Genomic DNA, 12541 nt, shown 5'->3' on the forward strand with positions numbered 1-12541 from the left:
CATCCAGGGTGCCCTGCTGCTATAGGATGTGTGTTGAGTGCAGGTGTTAGAATACTGTTAGGTGCCTTCACCTTACCTGGTAAGTGGGATACCACACCTCTGGGTGAGGTGCAGTACCTCTGTGGCGCCACACATACATTACACGCAGTACATACAATATATAACACAGAGTACATACTCACCATATACACCTAATTCCTCGAAGCCCTCTATCTCCTGCAATAAAAATAATAAACCGTCCTATACTTACCTTTCTGCCGTAGTCTGACGAAGGCAGGCGCCGAAACGCACGTCAGGCTCGGGCGCATCCTAGGAATCCTGCACCACTGACACCAGGTACTTATCGGGCACTTCTCTTTCATGTGCTGTTTTATCTTTGGCGCAATGCACTTAAGAGAGGAGTTTAAAGTGGCCATTGTGCCATCACCCTACAAGCTTGTATATGCTTCTCTTTAGCATGTATTGCCTTATCTTTGGCGCAACACACCCTAGATAGGCATTCAAAGTGGCCATTGTGTCTTTACCCTATACAGTATATCTATGAATACAGTATATCTATAGATATACTGTATCTCTGGATATATCTATGGATATATCTATAGATATATCTATAGATAGATATAGATATATCTGTCTATCTATAGATATACCTTTCAATAGATATATCTATCTATAGATATCTATCCATATATCTAACTATCCATAGATATATCTATTGATATACAAAAATAAAAAAATGGAACAGCACAATCCTATTTATGCGGGTGGACAGGCCTCTTCAGCAATTATCCCACATGCCAAAAATCCATAAAGTAGAAAATAGAGGCAGCACTCTTTTTTAGAAAGTAGAAAAAAATGTGGCTGTTATTTCAAACCCACATGGTTGGCGAGTCGACGTTTCGGCTCATGACGCCAATATAACATTTTCTTTAAACTGTACCATTTCTAGTTTCCTCAAGAAATCTGAAGTGTCCTGCATATATGACACCAATTTTTTTTGCTAGTGGGTTTAAAATCTTATCTAGAACGTATATAGTGCTGAAAACTGAATTTATTCCAGACACTATGGGGCATCCTGACGGATTACTCAATGACTAATGGACTTTTGGTACCGTATATAATACTGGTGTCCTGGGATTTTTTACTCTTAGAAAATCAAATAATTGTTGATCATTTATTTGTGAATCCAATGCCTTTTGTAAACATTTCCTTATTTCATCCATTATTTCAAATTTGGGATCTCCATTAAGTTCACCTTACATTGTTGTCACTTAACTGTTTATTTATTTCAGAAAGGTACATAATGTTATCCATGACGTAAGGGGTACACGTGATTCATGCGGGCCTCTCTTACGAATCTCCAATCTACTCCTTAGTTTCTCTTAAAAGATTATCTCTTAACTGATAACCTCCCATTTTTTACAGAAAAACACAAGACACCAAATGGATTAAATGGCCAGAGCAGCCTTTTATTAAACATAAATTACAAATAGTTCAACAATAACCTCCCAGTAGGGGTGGTCCTCGAAGCCCAAAATATCTCAACTGCAGATATGTAAATTCCAACTTTGGCCTCCAGGATTAGTCATACCCCCAGCCGCTATGCACCAGCTCGGAGGCAAATAGTAACCAAACCCGGCCAAATCCAACCACTTAACAAGCCCCTTAATCATCCCAATCCATGGAATTAATTGCCCCAACCACTTAAAATCACACAGGGGGAGTCCAGGACCCCTTGCAATTCCCCCCCCCTCCAGTCCGCCATTCCCCAATTCCACCAACTTCGAGGACCTCCCCCTACGCCACTAACATAAATTATCTGACCCCCTTAGACATTTATGTCCCTCCAAACTCTCAGACTTGTTCCGATACCTTCTTGTATGGCCAGGCACCACATGTCGGTGCCAACAGCATTCAAATGAACACCGTCAGATCTCCAAAATTCTCCAACTCCCGATTCCAAATCCAAATGGCGTACCACCACTGCACCATTCCTCGCCATAAAATGTGACACTGCTCTATTTACCTTGATCCTCGCTCTATTCACCCCTTCAACAGAGTGGGCCCCCTGCCAGACCCTCCTAGGGATGATGTCCGACCAAGCAAACAAAAGCTTCAGAAACATCACCCACAGTCTCAGCAAATCGAACTTAATGTCCTTGATCAAATCCCTGCAAGGCCTTTTTCCCAAATCATTCCCTCCAAGATGTAAAACAACATCAGGGACCCTGTCCAAATGCACAAAACGATGGAACTCGGGCAAAAATTGACTCCAGACCATCCCGCGTTTACCGATCCAATGCAGAATCGCCGTCTCCCGAGGGATACCCAACTGTCGTCAGTCCGTACAAACCGCGGCCCATATCGCAGCCCAGAAAACAAAAGAATGTCCCATTATCCTAATAAGCCATTGACCACCGTCTGAAACAAAATTGACAAAACATTCTGTAAACCACAGGAAATAACCAGAGACCTCATCCTTAAACTAAATTCGGGCGGATATACGACCTAAACCTTGCTGATTCCCACCGCCCAATCCTCTTCACCATCTCCTCCCCTAAAGCCCTCTATGGCCACCCCGATCCTAAAGGAGTGTCCACTGTAATCCTTTGCAGATATGCTCCCCAATTCCAAACATCGTTTAAAAACTGCTACAAATTGAAAGCGTGATAAAAATGAACCATCCTCAGGTACTAAAAATGGATTATCCAACAAGCGGCCCCGCCTCATAAAGTCACTGACACAAACTACTGGACACAAAGGTGAACCAATAACTCCAAACAACACCACTTTACAACCCTTTCCCGCCACGTCTGTTTTGGATGACCGAATAAACACCACGACTCTATCACTATAAACATCCAAATCTTCCCTCAACAAGCCCCCTTTTTAAAATTTGGATGGGCTAACAAACTCCCCCAAATGAAAAGCTCCGAAAAAGGCCAGAGCAAAAGCTGCCCTAAATAAATCCACCTCCCACTGCGACGAGCACACAACTGGCAGCTGACTACCCAAAACTAATAACACCTCATACGAAACAGGACGTCTCCTATCCTCCACTCGCCACCCCTCCTCCATCCTTTCAGCACTTGAACCACCAAAAAGGACTTAGTCACATCCCTAAGACCTCTGACCTTGAAACCAAAAGCAAGACCCGCTAACAACTTATTCAGTTTAGGTACTGACCAACCTGATTCCTTGCAATGTCCTATCAATAACAGCAATCTGCCTTCGTCTTCCATTCCCTCACCTAAAGAAACCCTCCAACCATCCAACATACTCCATGCCTGACCGTATTGCCTCCATGACCTGTCCGATAAGGACTTTGAAAACAAATGCCCTACTGCAGGCAAGGAAGGTTCCACAACTCCACTGGACAATCCATGCCCGATGAATCCGCTTGAGGCGCCAGCTCCCGAAAGCGTTCCCACTGTAAATCAGAAAGAGCATCAATGACAGGATTAAACACTTCCGATTTGACCTCCTTCACAACCCATAGGTCAAAACTTAACCCCAACATTACTAAACGTAACACTTTCACGACCGCCGGGGATGCTGATGATAATGAATTGACCGCTTTTACCACACCCTCCAGCACACAAGGAAAACAAATCTTCCTATCTCTCACCCTTCCACCCCACAATGACAGTGCCACTACAATGGGAAACAAATGAATCAAAACCTGATTTGACAACAGACCCTGGTCCCTCCAAGAAGAAGGCCATTCCGCCACCAACCAACTACCCTGAAAAAACAAGCCAAAGCAACGACCCTCCACGGTCCTCATGAAAAGACCCAAAGTATCAGCGTTCAGTATCGGCTGAATCCAAATAGATTTACCATTATAGTTCTCCAAAAAATCTGCCCATATCGTCAGGTCCTCCCACAACTCTTTCTTCAATCTGATGAAATGTACCGGGGATCTCTCTCCCACCGTCGCCAACGATAACCTTTGACAAAATGCCAGACCCATTGGCATAATTCTGCAAGTGAAATTTAGCTTGCCCAACAACGATTGCAAGTCACGTAAAGATATTTTCTTTGAACTTCTTGCTCTCTGCACCTCCTCCCTCAATGTGAACACCTTATCTTCAGGTAACCTACACTCCATTGCCAAAGTACAGATCTCGATACCTAAAAAACTCAACGCATTCACCGGCCCGACTGTTTTTTCAGCCGCTAGTGGAACCCCAAACTTCTTCGCCAGACTTTCCATGGTATGTAGTAACAACGAGCAATCAGAACCCTGTGCCACACCGACAAACAGACAGTCATCAAGGTAGTGGATACACGAATGCAGTCCAGATGCCTTTTTCACAGCCCACTCTAAAAATGTGCTGAACATCTCAAAATATGCACAAGAAAGAGAACAGCTCATAGGGAGACAACGGTCGACAAAAAATCCTCTGTCCCAAAAACATTCCAACAAGTGCTGGCTATCAGGGTGAACTGGCAACAGCCAAAATGCTGCTTATATATCAGTCTTAGCCAACCATGCTCCTTTTCCACAGAACTGCACCCAATCCATGGCCGCGTCAAAAGACGTATACAGCACCAAACATAACTGTGGATCAATGCCATCATTCACCGATGAACCTTTTTGGAAGGATAGGTGATGGATCAGCCTGAACTTATTGGGCTCCTTCTTCGGAACTACCCCCAGTGGGGAAACCCTCAAATTACTGAGGGGAGCCTGTGCAAAAGGACCGGCCATCCTACCCAGGGCAACCTCTTTCTTTAGCTTACAACCTCAGGAAACTGCAATGCCAATTTTAATTTTTTTGTGGAAAAACGAACAGCCGTCTCAATGACAGAATTTTGAAACCCTCACTAAAGCCCTCCCTTAATAGAGTAGCTGCTGCTCTATCAAGGTACCTGCTTAGAAATCCCTCCATCGCATCCAGTCGAACTGGCGTCACTCCTTTTTCCAATGCCTTCACCTCCTTTTTGACTGCCCCCCCTAAAACATTTTGCTGCTCCATGTGCACCTCCACAAGCTGAACATTCGTGCTTAAACTTGCATTTTGCCCCAAATTTGCATGACCCCTCATTGAGCGCGAAACACATTCCTCTCTGCATAGCCACCAAGTGTCCTGACTGTCCCGGACCCCCAGTGCCCCCTGGAAAAGGCTGACTACCCTGACCCATCCTAGACGGAACCATAACCCTCATCCAGAGAGCTATGTCCTTGTGATCCCAACGAATTCTAGGCCGAACTGCCTTCCGCTGCCTATATTGCTCATTGTACCTTAATAATAATAATAATAATAATAATACATTTTATTTTTATAGCGCCGACATATTCCGCAGCACTTTACATTTCAGAGGGGATTTGTACAGACAATAGACATTACAGCATAACAATAATCACATACAGTAGATTATAACAAATACCAAGAGGAAAGAGGGCCCTGCTCGCAAGCTTACAGTCTATGAGGAAAGAGGTAGACACGAAAGGTGGGTGGTAACAGTTGCCCTGATTGTATGGACCAGCCATAATGTGAGGTGTGTGACAGTACGGACACAGAGGGCTAATGGATGCATAAGGCCTCTTTCACACTTCAGTTTTTTGCCATCAGTCAAAATCCGCCAAAATTTGAAAAAAAAGTATAAAAACGGATGACAGCTGATGGAACGGATCCGTTTTTTTAAGGATCCGATATACCGATTTTAGTGCGGATCCTTAACAAAACGGATCCGTTCCATCAGCTGGCATCCGTTTTCACATCCGTTGGATCCGTTTTCTTGCGGATCCGTTTTTCCACACCTCCAAAATGGGATGCTCCTAAATATGATTCGCTCTTTGAGAATGCTCCCAAATGTGATTGGATACTGGAAACTAGGGAGAAATATATCTAGGGTGTTGTGATACAATTTCTTTGAAAGGTTTTAGAGCTAGTGGCAGTGATGGAAGGAGTTAGTGCGAGTCTGGAAGGAGTTATTGCGAGTATTGACAGCTTCTGTGTGGAATTGGATCTTCACTTGAATCGGTTGGCAATTATTGCTCTCGAGAGGGAGAAAAGAAGATTGCGATTCCTGCATATGAGGAGACGGCGCCAGTGGATTCATCCCATTAATGCGCAGAGGTTCACCCGTGGTGTTTTTTCCACACTGTACCTGGAATTGAGGGATAATCCGGACAAGTTTTTCAACTAAGTGCGCATGAGGCTGGAATTCTTTGAGATATTGGTGGATCGTGTTGGAGAACAAATCCGGAGAAGGGACACACAAATGCGGTTTTCTATATCACCGGCGGAGCGTTTGATGGTGACCCTTCGGTAAGTTATCTACCTTTTAAACTGTTTCAGATTCTGCAGGCTTTTATTGTTATGTTATGGCTTGTAGTTTGTATTAATTTTACTTTTTTTCCATTTTTTTAACAGATTCCTGGCAACTGGAGAATCCTTCACCTCCCTCCATTTCCAGTTCCGGATTGGGATTTCAACTATTGCTGGAATTGTACAACAGACCTGCCGGGCATTGTGGGATTCTCTACAGGAGGAATACATCCCAGAGCCAACACAGGAGAGGTGGCTGGAGATTGCCGACAAGTTTCAAGAAATCTGCCAGTTTCCAAACTGCATCGGTGCCGTGGATGGCAAGCATATCAGGATTGTGAAACTCATGGGATCTGGTTCACAGTTTTAAAACTATAAGAAATACTTTTCTATTGTGCTTATGGCCATTTCGGATGCAAACTGCAAATTCATTGTCGTGGACATTGGTGTATACGGTCGTTCTAATGACTCTCAGGTATTCAAGATGTCCACCATGGGCCGTCGCTTGTATGGAGACAATTTTGACTTCCCACCTCCAAGACCACTCCCTGGAACAACAGGCCCACCAATGCCTTTTGTGTGCGTTGGCGACGATGCTTTTCAGCTTTCTAAACACCTACTCAAACCATATGGTAGTCGTGGATTAACACACCGGAAAAGAATCTATAACTATCGGTTAACCAGAGCGTACAGAGTTGTGGAGTGTGCGTTTGGAATTTTAATTGCCAAATGGAGAGTCCTGTTAACGGCCATGAAAATGAAAACAGAGACTGTGGATGAGGTGGCGAAGGCCTGTGTAATCCTGCACAAGTTTGTCCTTTCAAAGGAACCAGTTTCCATCGATGAAAATCTGTCTGGAACCACCTTGTGGGATTATGAGCAACAAACTTTTCGGATTACTGGATCAGTGGCAAGAATGAGGGACACCTTTGCAGACTATTTTGTGACACCAGAGGGACAAGTGGACTGGCAAGATGACATGATATAATTTTCTTCATACCAATTGTGAGTAACCTTTTTTTTTTTTTTTTTTTTTTAACTGAAATTTTACCAAGTGTTTGGTTTGCCCAAGCATTGTTTTACCATGTGATTTGGTTTACCAAGTTTTTTTTTTTTTTAAGTTTTACACTTTGCAGTGTTACCAAGTGTTTGGTTTGCCCAAGCATTGTGTTTTACCATGTGATTTGGTTTACCAAGTTTTTTTTTTTTTAGTTTTACACTTTGCAGTGTTACCAAGTGTTTGGTGTGCCCAAGCATTGTGTTTTACCATGTGATTTGGTTTACCAAGTTTTTTTTTTTTTAGTTTTACACTTTGCAGTGTTACCAAGTGTTTGGTGTGCCCAAGCATTGTGTTTTACCATGTGATTTGGTTTACCAAGTTTTTTTTTTTTTAGTTTTACACTTTGCAGTGTTACCAAGTGTTTGGTGTGCCCAAGCATTGTGTTTTACCATGTGATTTGGTTTACCAAGTTTTTTTTTTTTTTTTTAGTTTTACACTTTGCAGTGTTACCAATTGTTGGGTACCAAGCGTAAAGTTTTACCAAGTGTTGTGTACCAAGCGTTTTACACTTTGAAATGTTAACAAGTGTTGGTTACCAAATGTTGTGCTACCAAGTGTTGGTTTTTTGTACCTTGTACACCACCGGTGTACTGTGAAATATTACCAAGTGTTGTGTTACCAAGTGTTGTGTTACCAAGTGTTGTGTTTATCTTTTACACCACTGGTGTAATTTGAATATTTCCAAAGAAAGAAGCAAAAAAGAAACAACACAATAAAGTTTTTTTTTTTTTTAAAAAAAGCATAGTTTATTTCTGAATTTGTAATAACTGGGTTTTTTTTTTTTTAATTTTTTTTGGTATCGTAAACCTTTTTTGTAACTTTTTTTTTTTTGGTATATATTACCTTTTTGTTATTTTTTTTTTTTTTTTTTTGGTATGTATTACCTTTTTTTTGGAAAACATAAAAAACATTACAAAGTATGATAATGTTGGGTGGAGATAGTATTGGAGGGGTTAACAGGGTTGACCACATCGGGGGGGGGTAGAGGACTGGAGAGGGAGTTGGTGAGGACCAGAAGTGGAAGGGGGGTTTAACACATGTGGTTGGGACGGGAGTGGATGGACAGACGAGGTTTGTGGGTACATTGAAGGTGTATGTGGGGGTGGGTATGGTGAGGGCATTGGGCTATAATGCAATGGGGAAGGAAGGTACTGGGAAGAATGGAATGGGGAACCAGAGAAAGGAGTGGGAGTGGTAGGAGGAGGGACAGCTGTATGATGGATGGTGGGGGAAGGATGGACTGTGGAAGGATAGACAGGGGAAGGATGGACAGAGGGAGGATGGACAGGGGGAGGATGGACAGGGGGAGGATGGACATGGGGAGGATGGGATGCCTCAGCAAGTACTTCCACTAGAGCATTCTGACTGGCTTGCATCACACGCATCTGCTGGTGAGTACTTAAACCTTCCATTTGCCGGACAACAGATTGAAAAAAGGTATGTCTCGGTGTCTGGTTTGATTCTAAATTCATCTGTTCCATGTATCTTCTGAGTTCCATGATACTTTGATTGATCATGGTCAACCCAGAAGATAACCGTTGTCCATAAGTGGACAGATGAGTTTAGACTCAAACAGTCAGACAAGGTCATCCTTTCCTGACTCCTCAGACGCTGCCGGCCAGAACCAAAAGTTGGTCGAGATGTTGCGGCAGTGTCTGAGGGGTGGGGAACAGGGAACAAGTCGTCACCAGCAGCTTCATGTGATGAAGTCTGCCCTGCTGCTCCAGTGCTGGTGGAGGGGATAGAGGGATGAGACAAGAGGGTAGGTACAGAGGGGTCGGATACCTCGATGTGGTCACCGGGGGGCGGTCTCACTATGGATCACTCAAGAGGGACGCAACTCTGATGCAGACTCCCGAGTGCTGCAGATGGTGCTAAAAAAAAGGAGAAAAAATGTATATTAAAAATATTGATCTTTAATTTAAGTCTGCTGAAAAAAAATTTGGTTAAACATTTCTACTACAGAAATGGTTTGGGGAATATTTACCTTCTGCACACCATTGTTGATCGCAGGAACGCCAGGGCTTTGTAGTTCTTGTACTGGGGTCCCCGGCATCCTCCCGATCCACTCGGGGTCTGCATCTCCTTGTTGTAGTCCCTCTTGAAGCGATCCCGGAGCGACCGCCACCGTGTGATAACCCTTTCACCTGTGAAGCAAAAAAAAAAAAGGGGTTTAGTATTCAACACTTCACATACTGGAATATAAGTAACTGAAGTTGTATACTTACGCACAAAATCCCTGGCCCTCGCATTGAGTTCCTCCCAGTTCTCAATAACTGAAGAACAGACCTCATCCCAGAGCCGTCGGGTGGTTGGTTGGTCGGCGTGTAGACGGTTTGCCATGTTCCACAGCGGCTCCCGATTTTCCACCTCACGGATGAGTTCATCAGTATCGATCATGACACCCTCCTCCAGATGTCTCCGGGGAGCACGCTGTGAAACCTGTGAAGATAAAAAACAAAACAAAAAATTACATTCTATTCAAACACATGATGTTCATTTAAACAATTATCCAAATAGGGTTACTTACCGTTTGCCGACCAACAGATGCATCACCTTGACGACCCTGGGATGTCCTGGGAGTCACTCTAGTGCGGGCACCGGATTCTGAAGACTGTGGGAAAAAAAAAAAATTTTGTTTGTATGGATGTGTAGTTATTGTGTGTGCACTGTGATGAATGTTTGTGTTGGGTGTAGCATTATGTATCTGTGTATGTGCTAAACTTACACTCTGCGCACCCCCTCCTTGCGTCTCTCCACCCTGCACGTCTCCTCCTGGAAGCTCCTCTGAATCAGCTTCCTGTTAAAACATAATACATGGATAGTGTTTTTAACCAAAAAAAAAATATTAGTTTAAATTAAAAAAAAAAAAAAAAAAAAAAATTTTTTACCTCAACTCGCTGATGATGTGAGGGGGAGCTTTCAGGAGAAGACATTACTGTTTGGGGCAGCTGCGTTGCTTCCTGAAGTGATCTGCAAGTATAAAGACACTTGTTAAGCTACTATACAAAGGATCATAATAAGCTTTCAGGCCTTTATACTTACAGGGAAACTAATGGTTGGCTGGCCGTCTCTGCTGCGGCCTGGCTGGCCGTCTCTGCTGCGGCCTCGCTGACCGTTTCTACTGCGGCCTGACCGACCGTCTCCGCTGCGGCCTGGCTGGTGGTGCTTGCTGAAGTGTTCTCCAAGTATAAAGACAATTGTTAAGCTACTATACAAAGGCTCATAATAAGCTTTCAGGCCTTTATACTTACAGGGAAAGAAATGGTTGCCTGTACTCTGCCGTGGCCTGGCTGTCTATCTCTGCTGCGGTCAGGCTGACCGTCTCTGCAGCGGCCTGACCGGTCTCCTCTGCTGCGTTCTCGCCGGTCGTCTCTGCTGCGGTCTTGCTGGCCGTGTCTGCTGCTGCTTTTCTGGTGGCGCTTCATAGTGATCTGCAAGTATAAAGAAAATGATATGAAAGTTTAAAAAAAAAAAATATATTCATTTGTATATAATGTGTAATTCCCTGAAACTAAGTATACGCAATTTTAAGTGTTTGCATGTCTAAATTCCCTTATCTCTCACCGAGTGTAACCACAGTGATTGAAGGTGTGTAATATTTTGTGTAAACCCACATTTTCTTTGCATGTGTTGGAATTCCCTTCAAAAGTGTAACTGAGTGTAACCAGTGATTGAAGGTGTGTAATTGCTGTGTATACCAGTGTTTGCATTCCCTCAAAAACTCTCACCGAGAGTGTAACCAGTGATTGAAGGTCTCACCGAGTGTAACCAGTGATTGAAGGTGTGTAATTGCTGTGTATACCAGTGTTTGCATTCCCTCAAAAACTCTCACCGACAGTGTAACCGGTGATTGAAGGTCTCACTGAGTGTAACCAGTGATTGAAGGTGTGTAATTGCTGTATATACCAGTGTTTGCATTCCCTCAAAAACTCTCACCGAGAGTGTAACCAGTGATTGAAGGTCTCACTGAGTAACCAGTGATTGAAGGTGTGTAATTGCTGTGTATACCCACTGTGTTTGCATGTTTTTGTGCATGTTTTTGAATTCCCAGAAAAACTATCAGCTGTGTATACCCAGATTTTTTTCATGGTATGTTGCAATCTCTCACTTTTAACCACACTTGTATACCCAAAAATTTAATGTACCTTTATGGTAACTTAATTTTACCTTTTTTTTTAAAATGATACAAAGGAGATTTTTTAAAAACAGTTTATTTTTTTTTTGTATTAATTTTTTTTTCCAACAAATAGGAGCTACTCTGCTCTTTATTTTAAATACCACAATAAATGAAAAATAAAAAAACACAGATTTACAATAAACATGCAAAAGAAAAACAAATATTTAAAAAAAAAAAAACCCATACAAACACGCATAACACACAGCCAGGCCACCCACACACACACACACACACACACACTCCAGGGGTCTTGCAGATGGAAGATAACCTATCAGTCAGGCTGGTGTTTGATGTAGATGTCTGGGCCCAATTACACCACATACAATACCAGTTAGGCCGGTTTCACATTTGCACTTTATAGCGCAGCGATGGCCTGCACACGTCCACCACTAATCACTGCACCATCCGGTCATCACCGCCTACTAGCACACATGGACGCCTGCGATCTGCGCACCCTATCTTTAGTATGGGGTGCGCAGATGGTGCGCTGGCAGGATTTTACCGTGTGCTGCGCACTTTTGAAGGTGTGCCGTGTGCGCCAAAATGCAACATGCTGCGTTTGGCGCACAAGGGCACACCTTCAAAAGTGCGCAGCACACGGTAAAATCCTGCCAGCGCACCATCTGCGCACCCTATGCTAAAGATAGGGTGCGCAGATCGCAAGCGTTCATGTGCGCTAGTAGGTGGCGATGACTGGATGGGACGGGGATTAGTGGCGGACGTGTGCAGGTTATCGCTGCGCTATAAAGTGCAAATATGAAACCGGCCTTACACCACACAATCACAGCAAGAAATACAATATTACAGTTGTCTGAAAATAAATGGCAGTACACATGCAACATAAAAAAAAAAAAAATGCATTACACACACACAGGCCATACATACACGCACACGCACATGCACACACGCTCCAGGGGTCTTGCAGGTGGTAGACTTGCAGCTGGGCAGGCAGATTTTATAGCTCTAGTTCAATCTTCTATCAGTCAGGCTGCAGTCGGATGTCTTGCTTGGTGTCTTCAGTGT

Source organism: Dendrobates tinctorius, unplaced genomic scaffold (genome assembly GCF_039654945.1).
Source record: "Dendrobates tinctorius isolate UK_male_01 unplaced genomic scaffold, ASM3965494v1 ptg000019l, whole genome shotgun sequence".
Classification (NCBI taxonomy): Eukaryota; Metazoa; Chordata; class Amphibia; order Anura; family Dendrobatidae; genus Dendrobates; species Dendrobates tinctorius.